The sequence below is a fragment of the Oncorhynchus mykiss genome, chromosome 17 (genome assembly GCF_013265735.2).
Source record: "Oncorhynchus mykiss isolate Arlee chromosome 17, USDA_OmykA_1.1, whole genome shotgun sequence".
NCBI classification, from domain to species: domain Eukaryota; kingdom Metazoa; phylum Chordata; class Actinopteri; order Salmoniformes; family Salmonidae; genus Oncorhynchus; species Oncorhynchus mykiss.
The window spans coordinates 39,884,257-39,905,248 of NC_048581.1; the positions used below are offsets into that span (position 1 = coordinate 39,884,257).

At 42.9% G+C, this 20,992-nt stretch overlaps 1 pseudogene; it reads right to left on the minus strand.

The window, feature by feature from the left end:
• Positions 1–804: 804 nt before the first annotated feature.
• LOC110493182 lies at positions 805–8,656 on the minus strand (annotated as a pseudogene).
• Between the last annotated feature and the right edge of the window lie 12,336 nt (positions 8,657–20,992).

Sequence of the window (20,992 nt, forward strand, 5' to 3'; positions counted from 1 at the left end):
GATTTACATGTGCTCTATATTTCCTGTTTATCATCTGTATCTCCTTTGAACAAGCTTAGTGATACAAATAAATGTGTTTCCTCTCTCAAACACATGAGAGTTTCTTTAAAGATGTTGCTGGGTACTGTATAACATTGTTGTGCATCTACATTTCCAGCATCCCCACCAAAATAACAATAACCATTTAACCATAGTCATTCTCACCAATTCAAAACAACAAGTGAGAGGAGCATGGGGTTAGGGTTGGGCAGTATCCAGACTTTCATAGCGTCATACCGTTTCTACCACACCGGAGTATACGGTATTACCGAATGTGCACACAAAGGGCACTATTTCAAAACCATTTCGGCAACAGGGATCTTGATCCAGGAAGGGGTTGAATGTCTCTGCTGTAACCAAGACGTTTGATCTTGACCACTTAGCTAGCAAGTTAGCAAACCAAATGCATAGCTGGAGCCCTGAGCTGGATATAAATTATTTCACACATCTTAGATTTCGTATAGTTATAAGCAACCCCTGCCCTCAACAAATTAATTTGTATTTATTTTATTTTAAATTAAACTGTATTGAAAATCATACCGTCTGAATCATACCGTTTCAAAATACCCCAGTATACAGTATAAACGGTATATCGCTCAAGACTAAATGGGGTACAGTACATTTCTGCAGTATCCACTATGTTTTTCACTCACCATCATCCAGATAGACTTGGTTCAGGTTTTCTTGCTTGACCATCACCTTCTCCAGGACTGGCCCACTCTTGATCCCCGTTATTGGACCCCTCTGGGCCAGGGTAGGGCTATTTCATGGTGGTAGTCGTGGAGACGTGCCCAAGACCGGCACCACCATCTGCATGAAGTTCTGGTCCTGGCCTTCTGATGAACAGGCCTCTGGCACAAATTACAAAATGATATATTGTCGACAGAAAGCCCTCTAGCCTTTTAGGTTTAGGTTGCCTCTGGGCTAATTGATTGACTGACATAACGAGATGAAAACTGCTGATGCACAACCACATTTCTAAATTGCACGTTGTGTATTGTACTATGCTATCTCTCAACAGTAAGTTCAGTGACTTCCTACACACAGCACGCTGCTTACTCTGTGTTTAGGCAGAGGCGTCACCGATTGCCAATATGTAATTTTGTAATTTGGGGGAACTATCCCTTTAAATAGTAAGCAATGGGATAGTGATTAAGTTACTGAAATTTAAGGTGGGGCCATATCCAGTTCTAATAACGACAAAAAAACATAAGGCGTATGGATGGACTCACCTGTTAAAGGAGTGTAGGTGAAGTGCTGCGCCTGACTGCGTTTCCTCCTCCCGTTGATCACATAGAAGTTAACTTTAGCCGCGTGAAAAAATGGTGTGATCTCGATATGGAGGGATCTCGACAAACAGCATGCTCTTGATATAATATGGTACAGTAGAACATCAGTCATTTGTCATAGAGTATCACTGGGCGACAGTGTGAACTGTGGATATACCATGTTGCTATACTGAGGCTGTGTGAGATGCACTACAATATCAAAAGTATGTGGACAACAGGTATTCGAAAATCATGGGCATTAATATGGAGTTGGTTCCCCCCTTTGCTGCTATGAAAGCTTCCTCTTCTGGGAAGGTTTTCTAATAGATGTTTGAACATTGCCGCGGGGACTTGCTTCCAGTCCTGGCTCGCAGTCGGTGTTCCTATTCATCCCAAAGGAGTTTGATGGGGTTGAGGCCCATGGTTCTCTGCAGGCCAGTCAAGATCTTCCACACCGATCTCGAAGGAACCATTTCTGTAAAACCTCGCTTTGCGCACAGGGGCATTGTTATGCTGAAACAGGAAAGGGCCTACCCCAAACTGTTGGCACAAAGTTAGAAGCACAGAATTGTCTAGAATGTCATTGTATGCTGTAGCGTTAAGCTTTCCCTTCATCCGCCAAACCTAGATTCTCCAGATGGTGAAGCGTGAATCATCATTCCAGAGAACGTGTTTCCACTGCTCCAGGGTCCAATGGCGGCGGGCTTTACACCACTCCAGCACCACTCCAGCCGACGCTTGGCATTGCGCATTGCGCATGGTGATCTTAGGCTTGTGTTTGGCTGCTCGGCCATGGAAACCCATTTCATGAAGCTCCTGACGACCTGTTCTTGTGCTGTTCTTGTGCTGACGTTGCTTCAGCACTCGGTGGTCCCGTTCTGTGAGCTTGTGTGGCCTACCACTTTGCGGCTGAACCGTTGTTGCTCCTACACATTTCCACTTCACAATAACAGCACTTACAGTTGACCAGGGCAACTCTAGCAGCACAGAAATTTGACAAATGTACTTGCTGGAAAGGTGGCAACCTATGACGGTGCCATGTTCAAAGTCACTGAGCTTTTCAGCAAGGCCATTCTACTGCCAATGTTTGTCTATGTATATTGCATGGCTGTGTGCTCGATTTTATACATCTGTCAGCAATGGGTGTGGCTGAAATAGCCAAATTTACTAATTTGAAGGGGTGTCCACATACTTTTGTATATATGTAGAAGAAAAGGAGTTAGGTAGTACTTTATAAAGCCAGTAGTATTTTAATGTCACTGTTCATAAATGTGTTAGGACAGTAACTCACTGATTGGCATTTGTCTCGGTCTACTGATGCTTCCACTTCCCAAATCTGCAGCCCATCTGAAAGAAACACAATGCAATGCAGTGTACCATTAGCATAATGGAATAAATTGAATTAAATAATAGGAGTGTTGATATGAACAAACTCTAAAAATTAGCAGGGAGGGATGTGAAGGCAGCTAGTAAAACTGGAGTGACATTCTTGTATTTATTTAATAAATATTATCTTAAACAGGAGCTAACTAGTGTATTTATAATCAAATGGAACCTTTTGGATCCGACCAAAACACAAATGGCACAAACAAAGTAATGTGGTGGTAGCAACAAACTTAGCAATTACATGTTTCATACTCAGGATGTTAATGTTAGTATATTAGTATATATGTTAGTATATTCCCATCTCAACTTTTACCTACTGCTCACAGCCCACGTTTTGAGTAAAGTGAGACAAAAAAAAAACTTTGCTTGAAGATGATATCTGTGGTTTGTCTAACCACATCCTCTCGCACTAAACCACATGGTAAACAAGAGAGCAGTTTACAAACTCATAATGGTACTTATATTCTGCACCCACACCTTGTTACGTGACACTACAGAGGCATCATAATCTTGTAATGACAATACAATGATGGAAAATAATCATTGCAATATGTAGGCCCTATGTGGCTCAGTTAGTAAGAGCATAGAGCTGGCCATGCTAAGATCATGGCTTCAATCCCTACAGGGATCACATACATACACTATACTGTAAGGTTGCTTTTGACAAAATGGTCTCCTAAATGGCATATGATTGAATATTACAGAACATTTTGATCTAGTCATTTTTTTTTCATTTCTGCTGTTATTTGAGCATGTGCAGTGCATCCCTATTTTGTGACTGTTTGAACTTGGGAGTAGTGCGTCACTGTAAACCTGTTATCTAGAGCAAATGTTCTGGGAATTGACTTCTCAATAGGACAACTATTACACAATAGTTATCAACTACTGCTGTACAAAGTCAGTGGCCTTGTGGTTTGAGAGTCAGAGATCAGAAGGTTGGGATTTGATTCCTGGCAGTCATACTAAAGATGCCATTACTAGATACAATGACTTGCTTTTGATTGCTCTTTGGAGTCTAGACCAGGTTCATGTAAAGCACAACTGCTGATGTAAAAAGGGCTTTGTTTATTTGATTGATTGATTGGAAATTCCTCACCGAGTGTATTCTTCGTGAACACCACCTTGGAATAAGAGGTGAAGTTCTGTCCGGTCAGTATCATCTGCTGTCCCCCTAGAACCGAGCAGCGGTCTACGTCCTGACTCTCTACAGTGGGAAGCTGGTGGGCCAACCTCTGGGCTGTAGAACCACAGTAGAATATCATTAGGAGAACGTTAGAAGAACCATAGGAGTACATTATTTACAATCCGGGGGTGACATTTTGCACAGCAAATCGCTGTGAGCAAAATAACTAATATTTCAAAAAGACAGGAAGACATATAGACAGGAAGGCAGTTTACTAAATTCCAGTCATATAATCCTTATATAACATTACATTACTGAAGACAAGGTTTGGATTAAATTGCTGTGCAGATTATTATTATTATTATTATTATTTGCAGTAGTTATAAATCAGGTTGCTGGAACAAAAGTTAACTTACAACACTCAATGGGAAGGGAGGCCACTTGAAGAGAGACATACTGTCCTCCTGGATGGGGAATATGGACCCGGAATACCAGACGGACACAGGTATTCTTCCGTCCGATGTATGTCTCTCCTGTCCTCAGCTCAATGTCAGCGTTTCTCAGCTTTAGGATCCCAGCACAGTCAATCCTTTACATGGGAAGTGAACATTTATTTGATTCATTATTTTATAACCTAGCTCTGAAAACATCTGTGTGTGTACTGCACTGTCTCTGATGTGGCAGCTCTCCTTACACTGCTCTCATGTTGTTCTTGGGCTCCAGAGGGATCTCCAGGACGTTGGTGCTATTGACCATTATCTCGTTGCTAGGGGTGGTGATGGTTTTCCCCGTGATGCGGTGCACATGGTAGAAGGCATGGGGCTTGAGGAGCCTCTTGTCAGCTGTTCCGATGAACACCAGCAGACCCAGTGGAGCTTTGCCTCTGTACCCATGAAGCTGTCAACAACAAACAAACAGTTTAACCATTAATACTGGAATCTGCCACGTCCGTTTGGGATAGGTTCGACAGAGGGCATAGCGGGATATCTTAAAAGCTTCCTTACTCTAACCCGGAAGCTTATAAGAAATCCCGCTATGCCCTCCGACGAACCATCAAACAGGCAAAGCATCAATACAGGACTAAGATCGAATCAAACTACACCGGCTCCGACGCTCGTCGGATGTGGCAGGGCTTGCAAACTATTACAGACTATAAAGGGAAGCACATGCGAGAGCTGCCCAGTGACACGAGCCTACCAGACGAGCTAAATTACTTTTATGCTCGCTTCGAGGCAAGTAATACTGAAACATGCATGAGAGCGCCAGCTGTTACGGAAAACTGTGTGATCACACTCCCCGCAGCTGATGTGATTAAGACCTTTAAACTGGTCAATTTTTCTTAAAACTGTGTTGTTGTTAAGGGCTTGTAAGTAAGCATTTCACTGTACGGTCTACCCCTGCTGTATTCGGCAAATGTGACAAATAAAATGTGATTTATTAAAACAAAGATGTTACCGCAAACAACGAACACGGTTCTTCCCGCCGCCGACATCATTGCACGCGCGATAGAACAGCAGAATATGTACTGTGTCCTCCGTACTGCACAGCTCTGGCATTCATTAGGCTTTTATACACGAGGGTAAATAATCATATCTCTGACCATTTCTTTTTTCATTTTGAACTGTGCACCACATTCTAATGTGTAATCTACAGTAGCACAATTCATTCTAGACACCTACTCATCAAAAGATGAAATTGTTGAAATCAGAGACATCTATAATTACTTAGGGAACATCGAGGGATAAATACTCAACAATATCACAGTTCTTATCCATTACATCATGAAGGAAAATTACTTCATTAGGTTACGAAAGGCCAACTCTGACATAATTATTTGCATATGATGAGGATGGCTGATGATTAGCGGATGGTTAGCGTTGCTACTGTTGCCCTGGACCCAGAAATTCCTTGGCTTTCACGTCACGGAATGAGAAGACCGCTCATTAATTTAGTAACTATACATCAAAACCAACATGGCTTAGTCAATATGTCCCTGAAATATCTTCTACCGGATTTTCCATCAGATGAAAGTTAACCTCGATCCAAGGCTCAATTGCTTGAGTCTGCTGGGGATGAGATAAGTTGAAAGGGTTCACCTTTACATCAGTAAAGGATGATTCCAGCAGGTTTTGAGTGTGAGATGCTATATCACAAATCAACTTACTAAACAGGGAGTCTCCTTTACTTAAGACTCATGTACTCTTCCTCTCAAACTACTTGAATAGAACATTGTACTAAATAACTTATTGTAAAGATGAGTGCATGAGAGTATGGGCGCTTTCACTAATCCCCTGTATGATCTGGATCCAAGAGTGTTTGGTACGCTGATCTGTGCTATAAAGCATGTGTGAGTAGTGAGTCCAAGATCCAAGACCAGAGTACTAGGTATTGTGAGGGGCAGTGCGAATCGCATGTAACTTTTTTGCTCGTTACAAACAAGCTAGCTTGCTAACGTCATGTAGAATGAGCATCTTGCAAATCCTACCCTGAAACAATTATTGTCAGGTCTTGTAAAAGCTAAACTTATTTTGTATAATTCTCACAAACACTCCAGGAAACCGATTTCATATGTGAAAACACCCTATGTTGGTTTAACTGTGCTGTGCTGGTTTTGTGGTTGAATGGGTGTAGTCATAATAACGCAGGCTGATACAAGGATGTTCATTTACATATTGCAGCTGGGCACCTGAGACAAACAGGGTGACACAATGACAAGGAAACACCACCACAGACACATATTTATACACATGGGAGATCAAGCTGCACTATACATTTACACACTCAAACATCCACACAGGCACATTGTCAAAACCCATCCCCACAAACATACATACCTAGATTAAACACACACCTCCCCTCCCCACACCCAGTACCTGAACCACAGTGTGTCCTCCACCAGGTGCTTTGACTGCTCCCCTGCTGCCCTATGTCTCATAGTGGGCACGGTGCTCCAGACACAGCTCATATTGGTCTGAGTGACTGGGCAATTGCAAATCTAGAGGGGGCAGAGATGGCACAGGAATGAAGAGAGAGATTTCACTGGTTATAGCGGAGTAATGTCATTAGTAACATTACAAGAATTACAAAACACATATCAGAACATGAAATCACAATTTCAAATGCAATAGGATTTTCCTAATACTGCTTCTTTACATAGCCTGTCATTAAAGAGTCATTCTTATGAGGGATCATCATTCCCATAGCACATTATACCTGATTGCTCCGTGGGCTAGTGGAACTGGCCAGACAGATGTAGGGAGGATGTAGGTCTCAGCCCCAGCTTTGCCTCTCCTCCCCTGCTCCATGAGGTGCACATAGCCATCCCCCTGGCTCTCTCTGTACGTGTAGCACTCCTCCTTGGGCTGCACCATCGTGGAGGGCACCGCCCTGGGCAGGCTGGAACTGGGGCTGCTCAACACCTCTTCAAAGCTGGGAGTCTGCTCAGGGGCATTGGCCTGTGGGTCAGCCTGAGCCTGGGGTCCTTGGGGGTGGTGGGGCGAGGGGCTGAGGCTCCGGGAGCTCTGCTGCTGGCTGGTGGTCCCCAGGCTGGGGCCGCTGTACTGGTCATAGGTGCGTTTGCCCTGAGGAGAGGCGGAGTGAGAGCGCGGGTGGGTATGGGAGTGGGGGGAGGATGACCGCTGACTCTGCAGTACCAGGAATGTCTCCTCTGTGATGCTGGTGCACGGGGAGGTCCCTGGGGAGGAGTGAGCCATGGACATGTGGATGCCTTGGAAGTGGTCCAAGGTGGTCAAGCCTACCGCCCCCCCCCCATCACCACTGGGAGATACACAAGGAGAGACCCAGGGAGAACAAGACTCGGACAGCCAGCCCGTGGAGGAGTTGCTTCTGGCAGGGCTTGGGCACTGAGGCTCTCGATAGGCTGTATTCTCATAGCCAGACACAGACAGGGCCGTCGATCTGGGGCTGGCATCCAGGCGCTGAGTCTGGTGAGGGTCCCCAGATGGGGTGATCTCAATCCTGGGGCTGGGGGAGGGAGCACCCTCTGGCCTGGAGGGGAGATCCAGCGAGTTAAACCCAGGCCCAGACAGGCAGTCAGTGACAAGCCCATGGTAGTAGGACTGACTGGAGGTTGTATGGGCACAACTGGAACTGTCCTCACAAGAGTAGGGCACCATAGATGGAGGGTTGTGATCATCGTGAGGGGGAACCCCTGAGTTGTCTGTCAAGAATATGGAAGTATGAAGGGATTACTCATTTAGGCGAGTGCATCGTGGATTGCACCATTTCACGATCAGAATGGAGATTTTTATTTGTTTTACTAATTACCATACGCTTTCCATATTAGTGACAAAAAGTTTTGTTCTTACAATTTTTTTTATGGACATCAAGCAATTACACGTAATAATAGGAAACAAAATAGCATGCATGTCTAATTGATGGAGTGACTCCATCATTCACCACTGGTTCAACCTGGCTTAATATAAACTCAGTCACAAAACCATGGATTTGAACAAGCAAGAAAAAGCTAATCGAAATATATTATTTTACATTTCGTTTTGTGACTGTAGCCTTTTCTGAGTAGCGTACAAAATATGATTTATGATAAGGATACTTTTGTTTTGTAAATCCTGAATAAAAATCCACGTTATAAACTCCAATTTAAATCTTTATTTTTTTAACCCCAAAAGATTCGTTCACATGATTGACTGCACTTCTGGAAAATGCTTGCAGCCTTACCTTCATTCCCGCGAAAGTCATCCTCAGATGGGTTGTACAAAAACAGGTAGGAAAAGTCCAACTCCTCTTCACTGTTATCTTGACCAAGACCTTCCACAAGCTCCAAAGAATTTGGATCATTCTCTTCGTAGATGGAAGTCATCCCACGCACGTAAATTGTTTATCAAAATGAAAAGAATGACAAAACACCAATAGTTACATTAAACGTGTTACTTTCCCAACGATATAAACTGCACGTTCTCTCAACCAAATTGCAACATCAAAAGTCAAGGCTAATGGTTCCAATGAAACTTGACAGCGACAATTTTTAAAAAATCTGTCGATATGGCTTCCTGCTTTTAAGCTGTTGCATAGAATAATTGAGGCAGATGATTCAGTGGTGATGCAACGTTGTATCAAATGTTTTGGAATGTTGCTGAATAAAATAAAAGACACTGAAATGGCTACTGCATTTTGCATTTCAGGTGTAACAAAACTCTAGACCTACTTCACTATTAATAGGCCTATTATTTCAGAATCATTTGACACAGTTACCTTTATGTTTTAGATGCGACATGATATGATTGACTGAGCCTGAAAACATCATGTTCCATTTTGGAAGCATTAACATAATAGAACTGACTTGGCTGCTTTCTGTCACAAGTGCAATTGATAAACTTGCAGTATATGTAAAGCTGTTGGCCTATTTCATTCATGACATACAACAAGTTACTAATCCAGTGGGTGGTGCTACTGTTCACATTGGCGATTTTAGCATGTACATCTTGGTGGGGAAAACTCAAAAAAAGAGTTTAGATGCATGCCAGCAAAGACACTATACAACAAACACAACACTAAACAATACAATAATTGCACTATAATGGTGACATACAGTGCCCACAAACTGTTAGGGCCTACATAAAGCTGTCCCAACAGCAGAGGCCCAACAGCAGTCCCAAAACCTTACCACTGCTACAACTGGCTATCAGTAGATCCTTGTCTGACAGAGGGACAATTAATTCAGCTTAATTTATTGCCTTTAAAAAAAACATAGCTGATTCGGCTGACTTGCTTAAACAACTGTTGTCTCTATTGTCAATTGAGACGTACAAACTATGGCATAAGGGGGATTAAAGGCAATCTGTGATTTTGATTAAGACATTAATGAGCGTGCTATATATATTGACGTAGTCAATATAACTATTTGTTCAGCACTTTTGAAATGTACAGCAACAGAATTCAGAACATGGGCCGTTCTTACAGTATTCTCCCTGTACACCAAGTCAGAACCAAATGATAAATAAAGGGGGCATATAAGCAGACAAGGACATTTCTCTAAAACAGGCTATAGGCTACATGTGCACCACCAAGTCAGAACAGTAGGTTAAGTTAAGAGGGGAAAAGGGACAAAATGATAAGGGTGAGGCACATGGGCTACTAAAAGCTTACTACAGAAACATACACTTAGCATTACTTTCTTAGCTACATTATACATATCTACCTGGCATATTACATCATTTATGCAGCAGCATGCAATACAGTTTTTACTCACCTTGTTGTGCTGTGCTCACTTGAACAGGAAGTTGGAGCGGCGGTCCTTCGTGGGGAAATGTTGTCATCAAAGTCTGGCATTCTCTGGATTTATGGTGCTTTCAAGACAACTGGGAACTTGGAAAAAAAACAAGGTTGATCCATGACCTAGGTCATCTTCAGGTCGGAGCTCTAGAAAGAGGCCCGAGTTCCCAACTTAGAATTCCAAGTTGGATGACCATTCAAAATGTATTTTCCCAGTCTAATTTTTTCAGAGTTCCCAGTTGTCTTGAACTCAGTGAAGTCTGAGATTTCCCAGTTCTGAGTTTCCAGTTGTTTTGAGTGCAGCAGAAGTGATGCTGGATTGACAGCATGGCCAATGTTGAATGTTTATCCTTTTAAACTTGGAAAATAGACCCGTAAACCCAGACTTGGACCACACACCCACTCCACTGAAGGCTAGTGATTGCTTTGCAATGCTTGCAGTTTGCCACTGATTCTTTCCTAACCACTCATTAGTGAATTTCTGATTTCCAACTTATTGTGTAATATTTTACCAATGGCCGATGAGCACCGAAGTTTACATACACTTAGGTTGGAGTCTTTAAAACTCGTTTTTCAACCACTCCACAAATTTCTTGTTAACAAACTACAGTTTGGCAAGTTGGTTAGAACATCTACTTTGTGCATGACACAAGTAATTTTTCCAACAATTGTTTACAGACAGATTATTTCACTTAATCACAATTCCAGTGGGTCAGAAGTTTACATACACTAAGTTTAGTGTGCCTTTAAACAGCTTTGAAAATTCCAGAAATTGATGTCATGGCTTTAGAAGCTTCTGATAGGCTAATTGACATCATTTGAGTCAACTGGAGGTGTACCTGTGGATGTATTTCAAGGCCTACCTTCAAACGCAGTGCCTCTTTGCTTGACATCATGGGAAAATCAAAATAAGTCAACCAAGACCACAGAAAACAAAATGTCGAACTCCACAAGTCTGGTTCATCCTTGGGAGTAATTTTCAAACACCTGAAGGTACCACATTCATCTTTCCAACGATAGTACGCAAGTATAAACACCATGGAACCACGCAGCCGTCATACTGCTCAGGAAGAAGATGTGTTCTGTCTCCTAGAGATGAACGTACTTTGGTGCAAAAAGTACAAATCAATCCTAGAACAACAGCAAAGGACTTTGTGAAGATGCTCGAGGAAACAGGTACAAAAGTATCTATATCCACAGTAAAACAAGTCCTATATCGACATAACCTGAAAGGCCACTCAGCAAAGGAAGAAGTCACTGCTCCAAAATCACCATAGAAAAGCTAGACTACGGTTTGCAACTGCACATGGGGACATGTTTCATCAGACCGGAGAACTCTTTGGCAAGCCAAAGAACACCAGCACAACCGTGAAGCACGGGGGTGGCAGCATCATGTTGTGTGGGTGCTTTGCTGCAGGAGGGACTGGTGCACTTCACAAAATAGATGGCGTCATGAGGTAGGAAAATTACGTGGATATATTGAAGCAACATCTCAAGACATCAGTCAGGAAGTTAAAACCTGTTAAGGATATGGCAGACATACGCCCCCTTTGGAGAGATTGGGTACCCCTAGTAAACTGGAAAAAAAATCTGTCAAAAATTGCTAATATATGCAAATAAAAATTATTATTGGATAGAAAACACTCTAAAGATTCTAAAACCGTTGGAATTATGTCTGTAAGTATAGCAGAACTCACAGGGCAGGCATTCTTCCAAACTAGTTTTTGTGGCCATGAAAGTTGGAGCAACTTTGACGTCATGGCCCCCACCCTTCCCAACCAGTTATGATTCTGGGGACACTTTCTATCTCTTCCGCTAGATGTCCTCTTTCAGTAGAGCTTTGAATCGTTAGAATAGAATAGGCTGTGCGTATGGGCGCGAATTGGTCCCAGCCATTCCTTTGTTCCAGCACTCAGGAGAAGGGCAGACGATGGCCGATTGAATTGAAGTTTGTTTTGCGTGTCTAAAACATCATAAAGCTTGCTTCTGCACTTAGTTTGACCTGTTTAGTCGACATATAATATGTAATTTTGAAGTTTTGATGCGCAACTTTTCCAGACCAGAGGACGTTTTGGGTGCATTTCAGCTGATGTTATTAGCAGTAGCTAATACAAAGACGCAAGACTTGAAACCAAACGATGTATTGGGTAAGTATGAAGCCTTCCAGAACATTCTGAACGAAGACCATCGAAGGTAAGGGAATATTTATGCTTAAATCTGTGTTTCTGTTGACTCCAACATTACGTAGAAATGTAGCTTGGAACTGAGCGCTGTCTCAGCATATGGAATAGTGTGCGATTTCTGTAACGTTAAAAATAAATCTAACACAGCGGTTGCATAAAGAAGCAGTGTATTTTTCTAACTATATGTAGAACATGTATATTTAGTCAAAGTTTATGATGTCTATTTACGTTATCTTGCCGCGCTACATAGATTTCCTGCGGGCATTTTTGAGTAATTTCTGAACGTGAACTCACTGTAAATGAACATTTATGGATATAAATGGCATATTATTGAAAATAAAATATGTGTACTGTGTAACATGTCATATTACTGTCATCTGATGAAGATTTTCAAAAGGTTAGTGAGCGATTTATTTTTTAATCCTGCGTTTGTTGATTGCATGTTTTGGCTATTCAAATGAGCTGTGTCTGGTGGTGGTTTTACATATATATGTGCTATGTTTTCGCCGTAAAACATTTTAGAAATCTGACTTGCTGGCTAGATGAACAAGGTGTTTATCTTTCATTTGAGCTATTGGACTTGTTAATGTGTGGAGGTTAAATATTTTTAAGAATATTTTTGCGTTCCATGCGCCACCGTTTCAGCTGAACGTGGGAGGGTTGATTCCCAATTGGGAACCAGTATCGTAGACAGGTTAAAGCTTGGTCGCAAATGGGTCTTCCAAATGGACAATGACCCCAAGCATACTTCCAAAGTTGTGGCAAAATGGCTTAAGGACAACAAAGTCAAGGTATTGGAGTGGCCATCACAAAGCCCTAACCTCATTCCTATAGAAAGTTTGTGGGCAGAACTGAAAAAGCGTGTGCGAGCAAGGAGGCCTACAAACCTGCCTACAAATCCTTGCGCTCTGTCAGGAGGAATTCACCCAACTTATTGTGGGAAGCTTGTGGAAGGCTACCTGAAACATTTGACCCAAGTCAAACAATTATTATTATTATTTTAAATACATTTTTACCCCTTTTTCTCCCCAATTTCGTGGTATCCAATTGTTGTAGTAGCTACTATCTTGTCTCATCGCTACAACTCCCGTACGGGCTCGGGAGAGACAAAGGTTGAATGCGTCCTCCGATACACAACCCAACCAGCCGCACTGCTTCTTAACACAGCGCGCATCCAACCCGGAAGCACCAATGTGAGGCTACACCGTGCACCCGGCAACCTTGGTTAGCGCGCACTGCGCCCAGCCCGCCGCTGGTGCGCGATGAGACAAGGACATCCCTACCGACCAAGCCCTCCCTAACCCGGACGACGCTAGGCCAATTGTGCATCGCCCCACGGACCTCCCGGTCGGTTACGACAGAGCCTGGGCGCGAACCCAGGGACTCTGATGGCACAGCTGGCGCTGCAGTACAGCGCCCTTAACCACTGCGCCACCCGGGAGGCCCAAGTCAACAATTTTAAAGGCAATGCTACCAAATACTTATTGAGTGTATGTACATTTTTGACCCACTGGGAATGTGATGAAATAAATAAAAGCTGAAATATATAATTCTCTCTACTATTATTCTGACATTTCACATTGTTAAAATAAAGTGGTGATCCTAACTGATCCTAATTTTTACTAGGATTAAATGTCAGGAAATGTGAAAAACTGAGTTTAAATGTATTTGGCTAAGGTGTATGTAAACTTCCGACTTCAACTGTAAGCATCACAAATAACGTATTATTAGCAACGCTAGCTTGCTTAGCCGGCTAACTAAAATCTCATTGGTTGAAGAGTTGTGCCGAATACAACGGCACTCATGTCATAGTTATGACTTCACCAACCTGGAGACACGAGAGCCAGAGGCTCAAGGGGTCTCAAACTACCGGCCTGCGGGCCAAATGCTTGTCTTAGTAAATGCCGTTCACTGCCTGCATAGTTCCCTTAGAGGTGGGTGGTATTTCTCAAAGTGAACCCTGTTCTGGTTTGATGTTGCGGCAAGCATGTTGTAATCGTAGCGATTGGTACACAAAGCATAATAGCACTTTCCTATTGGGGAGCACAGAGGATGACTTCTCCTACTCTGGAGATACACCTGGCACCAGCTCTCCCTTATCACAGGTGAGGGGGTTTCAATGCGGGAGGGGATGGGTGTTGTTGTCACATCAATGCAAATGAGGCTAGAGGCCAGGTGTGGAACGTATCACAGATGGAGGGGCACAACACCACAGTTTTCCACTCCGTTGGCATCAAGGTCAAACGGTGCATGTTATCTTACTCACTCACTCACCCTCTTTCTCTCCCTCCCTCTCGCTCTCGTTCGTTAAAGGGTGCAGGAGTTCAGAGCAGGGAACACAAGCACCCTCCTGAACCCGGTGCTTCGCAAGCGCACACACAGGGCCTCATAACAAAGTAGTGTCTCCATTACCCCCCTCACCCCCACCCCCATCACCCTCCCCAAGCTTAACTGCGTGGTAAGAGTTGAGCAGATGCAGCCTGCACTTTTAAAAACAACTTGCCATGTCACTGCTAGTTAAAAAAGCATGAAACACATTTTTATCTGATCAACAGAATGACCTAAGGGCTTTCTGTGCCTCTCTGGCCATATCAACACAGCCTTGGCATTGCCTGCTTTCTAGCACCAAAGTCAGACAGGTGTTGTAACTAACCTGTGCTGTGAGTGGTGGGGAGTTTTTTTGGTTGCCAGAGAGGAGATTGTAAACACACATTAATTATGAAAGAAAAACGGGTTGGGGACAATGCCCCATGTGTATATGTGTTTATACTTACATGGAACACACTTCGGTGCACATGTACACACATGCTTCCATGGTGGGTCTCTGAGTGGGGAATATGCATGGCTGGGTTATTGTACTGTCCCAACATGTTTGTCTTCTTTTGTCTGTAAATCTCACTTTCTGAGCATGTGCGTTCCTGAGCATGTGAGTTCCTGAGCATGTGAGTTCCTGAGCATGTGCGTTCCTGAGCATGTGAGTTCCTGAGCATGTGAGTTCCTGAGCATGTGAGTTCCTGAGCATGTGCGTTCCTGAGCATGTGAGTTCCTGAGCATGTGAGTTCCTGAGCATGTGAGTTCCTGAGCATGTGCGTTCCTGAGCACGTGAGTTCCTGAGCATGTGCGTTCCTGAGCATGTGCGTTCCTGAGCATGTGAGTTCTGAGCATGTGAGTTCCTGAGCATGTGAGTTCCTGAGCATGTGAGTTCTGAGCATGTGCGTTCCTGAGCATGTGAGTTCCTGAGCATGTGAGTTCCTGAGCACGTGAGTTCCTGAGCACGTGAGTTCTGAGCATGTGAGTTCTGAGCATGTGCGTTCCTGAGCATGTGAGTTCCAGAGCATGTGAGTTCCTGAGCATGTGAGTTCCTGAGCATGTGCGCTGTAATTATTTACTACCACATTGAGCAACATTTTCCACTCCCCCAATTAAACCTGAGATTGTTACTGTACACACCAAGGAATGTTTTTCACCGAGCGAGTGACAATTGTCCTGCCATATTTGTCCATCTCTGAAAAGTCCCCTTCGTAGTAGTACTTTTCTTTTATCTCTTTATGAATGAGACACCAAATACAGAAGAATCTCAACAAAGCTTAAATGAGAAGTGTAAGCTATGTTACACAGTACACCAGTTGTCATAACACTGTTATCTGAACTTGTCTGTCACAATGAGGTAAACAACCCTCACTTTCCAGCATGCAACATGAAGCTCCTAAGCGCTTTCATCTTTTAATGAGGCGGTCATAAAGAGAGAAAGAAGGACATCTGACAGAGGTGGGCACTGTCACTCTCAGGGTAATACTGTGTTTGTGTGTGTCATGTCAGATGACGTTCTGCACTGGTGCTACATTAAGAATTAACTTCAGTAAATTAGACATGTGACTTTCAATGGGCCTCTTCTGTCAATTCTCTACGACTCCCTCGAGAAGACCCCAGTCCATGTCAGTAACTGCGTATCTCTTCTCCTCATTGTCACATAACCTCTTCAAAGTGAGAAAGAAAGTACACCTACTCAATGGGTCATTGACCGTGTAGAAAAACAGAGTGGGAAACTGGGAGTGCTTCCAAAACAGCCGAGACAACATGCAGCGTCAAAGCTTGCCACCCGACAAAAGGTTAATGATCCTTGCGGAAAAACAGGTGACAGAGATCTATTTTGTTTCCTCAGTCAGGTGGCAAAATGCCTATTAATAGAGTGTGGAACGACCTCCGATGATGTAGGATGATATCGGAATAAGTGGGACATCTTTTGCATTTCTGTCTTCTGTGACCTCTTTCGACATCTATCCAAAATAGTATCTCAACACATGAAACATTTCTGAAATCCTTAAGATGTTTCCTAATCACACACACAAAAAACAAATGTTTGATATCATATTCACAGGAGGCATGACACACCCATTTGTGTACATATTTTCAGTTTGCATTTGGTAGACTGGGACAGCAGATTAGATAAACTGAGACACCATTATTGTAGTCCTAATTGTACCCCAATGGTAATTTAACGGAACAAAAATATAAACACATGTAGTGTTGGTCCCAAGTTTCATGCGCTAAAATAAAAAAAATCCCAGCAATATTCCATACTCACAAAAAGCTTACTTCTCTCAAATGTAGTGCCCAATTTGTTTACATCCCTGTCAGTGAGCATTTCTCCTTTTCTAAGATAATCCACCCACCTGACAGGTGTGGCATATCAAAAAGCTGATTAAACAGCATGATCATTACACACGTGCACCTTGCGCTTGGGACTATAAAAGGCCGCTTTAAAATGTGCCGTTTTGTCACAACACAATGCAACAGACGTCTCAAGTTGAGGGAGTGTGCAATTGGAATGCTGACTGCAGGAATCTCCACCAGAGCTGTTGCCAGATATTTGAATGTTAATTTCTCTACCTTAAGACCCTTCCAACATTGTTTTAAAGAATTTGGCAGTATGTCCAACCAGCTTCACAACCACAGACCATGTGTAACCACGTCAGCCCAGGACCTCCACATCCGGCTTCTTCGTCTGCGGACAAGCTACCTGGACAGCTGATGAAACCGAGGAGTATTTCTGTCTATAATTGTCACGCTGGTATAAAGGATTTGGAAACAGGCGCAGGAATACACAATAGGGGTTTTTAATACACCCAAAACTAACATGTATACAAAAACACTGGGCTGTACCCAAACACAAGAGCGAGGGTAAACCTTGTTGAACGACCTGGGATACCCATAATACACAATATATAAAGCACGCAGCATAATAGCTGCACCAATGCATAATAGCTGCACCAACGCATAGGTACTCTCACGACCAACGGACATGGGAACAATAACCGACAAAGACAAGAGGGCACATATATAACATACTAATCATGGGAAATGGGAACCAGGTGTGTGTGATCAGACAAGACAGTCCGGGGTTGATGATAATGAATCCCGTTCAGTGAAGCTTAGAAAGCCAGTGACGTAGACCTCCGGGAACTGGTGAACAGAATGAGCAACTGTACCGGAGGGATCCGTGATAATACCATTCTCCCATTCTTCTCTGCGGATCCTCACAAGCTCTGTCAGGTTGGATGGGGAGCGTCGCTGGACAGCTATTTTCAGGTCTGTCCAAAGATGTTCGATTGGGTTCAGAGACAGAGACTTGTCCCGAAGCCACTCCTGCGTTGTCTTGGCTGTGTCCTTAGGTTCGTTGTCTTGTTGGAAGGTGAAACTTCGCCCCAGTCTGAGGTCCTGAGGTTTTCATCAAGCTCACTGTACTTTGCTCCGTTCATAATTCCCTCGATCCCGACTAGTCTCCCAGTCCCTGCCTCTAAAAAACATCCCCAAAGCATGATGCTGCCACCACCATGCTTAACCGTAGGGATGGTGCCAGGTTTCTTCCAGACGTGACGCTTGGCATTCAGACCAAAGAATTCAATCTTGGTTTCATCAGACTAGAGAAACTTGATTCTTATAGTCTGAGAGTCTTTAGGGAACTTTCGGTAAACTCTAAGTGGGCTGTCATGTGCATTTTACTGAGGAGTGGCTTCCGTCTGGCCACTCTACCATAAAGGCCTGATTGGTGGAGTGCTACAGAGATGGTTGTCCTTCTGGAAGGTTCTCCCATCTCCACAGAGGACCTCTGGAGCTCTGTCAAAGTGACCCTCGGGTTCTTGTTCACCTCGTTGACCAAGGCCCTTCTCCCCTGATTGTTCAGTTTTGCTGGACTGCCAGCCCTGGGATGAGTCTTGGTGGTTCAAAACTTCTTCCATTTAAGAATGATGGAGGTCACTGTGTTCTTGGGGACCTTCAATGCTGCAGCAATGTTTCGGTACCCTTCCCCAGATCTGTGCCTTGACACAATCCTGCCTCGGAGCTCTACGGACAATTCCTACGACCTCATGGCTTGGTTTTTGCTCTGAAGCACTGTCAACTATGGGATCTTAAATGGACAGGTGTGTGCCTTACCACAGGTGGACTCCAATCAAGTTGTAGATACATCTAAGGGATGATCAATGGAAGCTCAATTTGGAGCAAAGTGTGTAAATACATATGTAAATAACCTATTTCTGTTTTTTTGCAAAAATATCTACAAAACTATTTTCTCTATGTCGTTATATGATATTGTGTGCTGATTGTTGAGGGAAAACATTTATTCAATCTATTTTAGAATAAGTGTGTTATGTAACAAAATGTGGAACGAAGGGGTCTGAATACTTTCCGAATGCACCGCATCTACACATGTGGCAGTGTCGGTGGCGACCTGTCATTCAGGGAAGGTGGGGTCTTGCCTGTTTTGCATGTTATTTTGGCATTAATACGTGTCACATATCAGTTTGCAAACCATGTAAAAAATATATATATATAATTGAGTTAATAAAGCCACATACAAAGATGGTCTCTTTTTTGTTTTCTTGAGTAAGGCAGCTCCAAAGTGCAGGTGTTTCAGCCTAGCTCAGTGTTTTCTGTGGTGGTGGGGCAAGCCTGCAGAAAATAGAAGCATTGTGCCTGATTGGCTCAGTGTTCTGTCACTCATGGGAACTCATGGGGACACTAAGTTGCAGGCCAAGTCTAAGTCCTTAGTAAGAGTAGACATTGAACATTTCAGCCCTTTGGTTCCTGTCATATAGTTTTATTATAAGTGCCCTTCCAAGAAGGCTCAAGGTCCATTGGCCACAGATAAAATTATTTCAAATCACCTTATATGTACAGTAGCTTTGATTGGATTGATCATGTCAACATCTTACTTTCAAAATCTTAGCTAACAGTCATCATCATGAATCAAGTGGACAATCTACTGGCAAATCCTATTTAATCCTTGTCATTTGAAGAGAAATAATGAAGATACATTTTTGATAAAACGTATCAGTGCTCATCGGCCATTGGACATGGACCCATTACACAACAAGGTGGAAATCGCTAATTCAACAAGGAATCAGTGGCTAACTGCAAGCACTGCAAAGCAATCACTAGCCTGCTATTCAGTGGAGTGGCTGTGTTTTTTCCCCCCTGAGTTCCCACCATAAATACAGAGAATGCCAGACTTTGATGACAAAGTTTGATGACAAAATTTGCCCACAAAGGACCGCCTCGCCATCTTCCTGTTTAAAACCAATACGGGATCGGTGTCCCTATTACGGGATGGTTGAGTGGCTGTAAGTAACAGCCAACTTTCCAGGACATAGTCATGTCTTATAGGGGCAGAAAGCTTACATTTTTGTGAATCTAACTGCACTGTCCAATTTACAGTAGCTATTACAGGGAAAAAATGCCATGCTATTGTTTGGGGAGAGTGCACAACAACAAAAAATAACTGGTTTGTTACATTCACCTCCGAAGGTAAATAATGTACTTACATTCAGTAATCTTGCTCTGATTTGTCATCATGAGGGTCCCAGAGATAAAATGTAGCATAGTTTTGTTTGATCAAATCCATTTTTATATTCAAATGTAGGAACTGGGTTCTACAGTTTGAACCGTTGCTGTCTCTGGCTCCACACCGACCCCGCCCGGCCATCTAGATGTGTGAAAGTGAGTGTATATGTCAAGGCTCAGGAGAAAATGTATCAATTGACCAATTTGGCACATTTGGGCAGACACAATATTGTCCAGTATTACAATGCTTCACTGGATCAATCTGAAACTTTGTGCGCACGCTGCTGCCATCTAGTGGCCAAAATCCAAATTGCACCTAAACTGCTATATTATATTATGGCCTTTCTCTTGCATTTCAAAGATGATGGAGAAAAAAAATGCAGGTTTTTATGTTTGTATTATCTTTTACCAGATCTAATGTGTTATATTCTCCTACATGAATTTCACATTTCCACAAACTTCAAAGTGTTTCCTTTCAAATGGAATCAAGAATAGGTCCTGAGCTACAGGCAGTTAGATTTGGGTATGTCATTTTAGGCAAAAATTAAAGAAATGTTACAATCCTTAAAAAATGTATTGTATGCTGCTTCATAAATGATGTAATATGCCAGGGCGATATGTATTCGATATGTATAAGAAAGTAATACTACGTGTATGTTGTGTTGTATGCTGTTAGTAGCCATGTGCCTCACACTAATAATTTGGTCTATTTTCACCAATGCGGTATTGTAAACACATAGTTCATGACCGGTGTGTGATTGTTTGCAGACTTTCTTTTGTACAGCTTTGACAGTCCTACTGATAGTAGTGGTGGCGCTTGGCTTGCATGTGCAAATTCAGCACACACAACATTCTATAATAGAATTGTGTTATTTGACGTGTCAAAATAAAAGCTTATT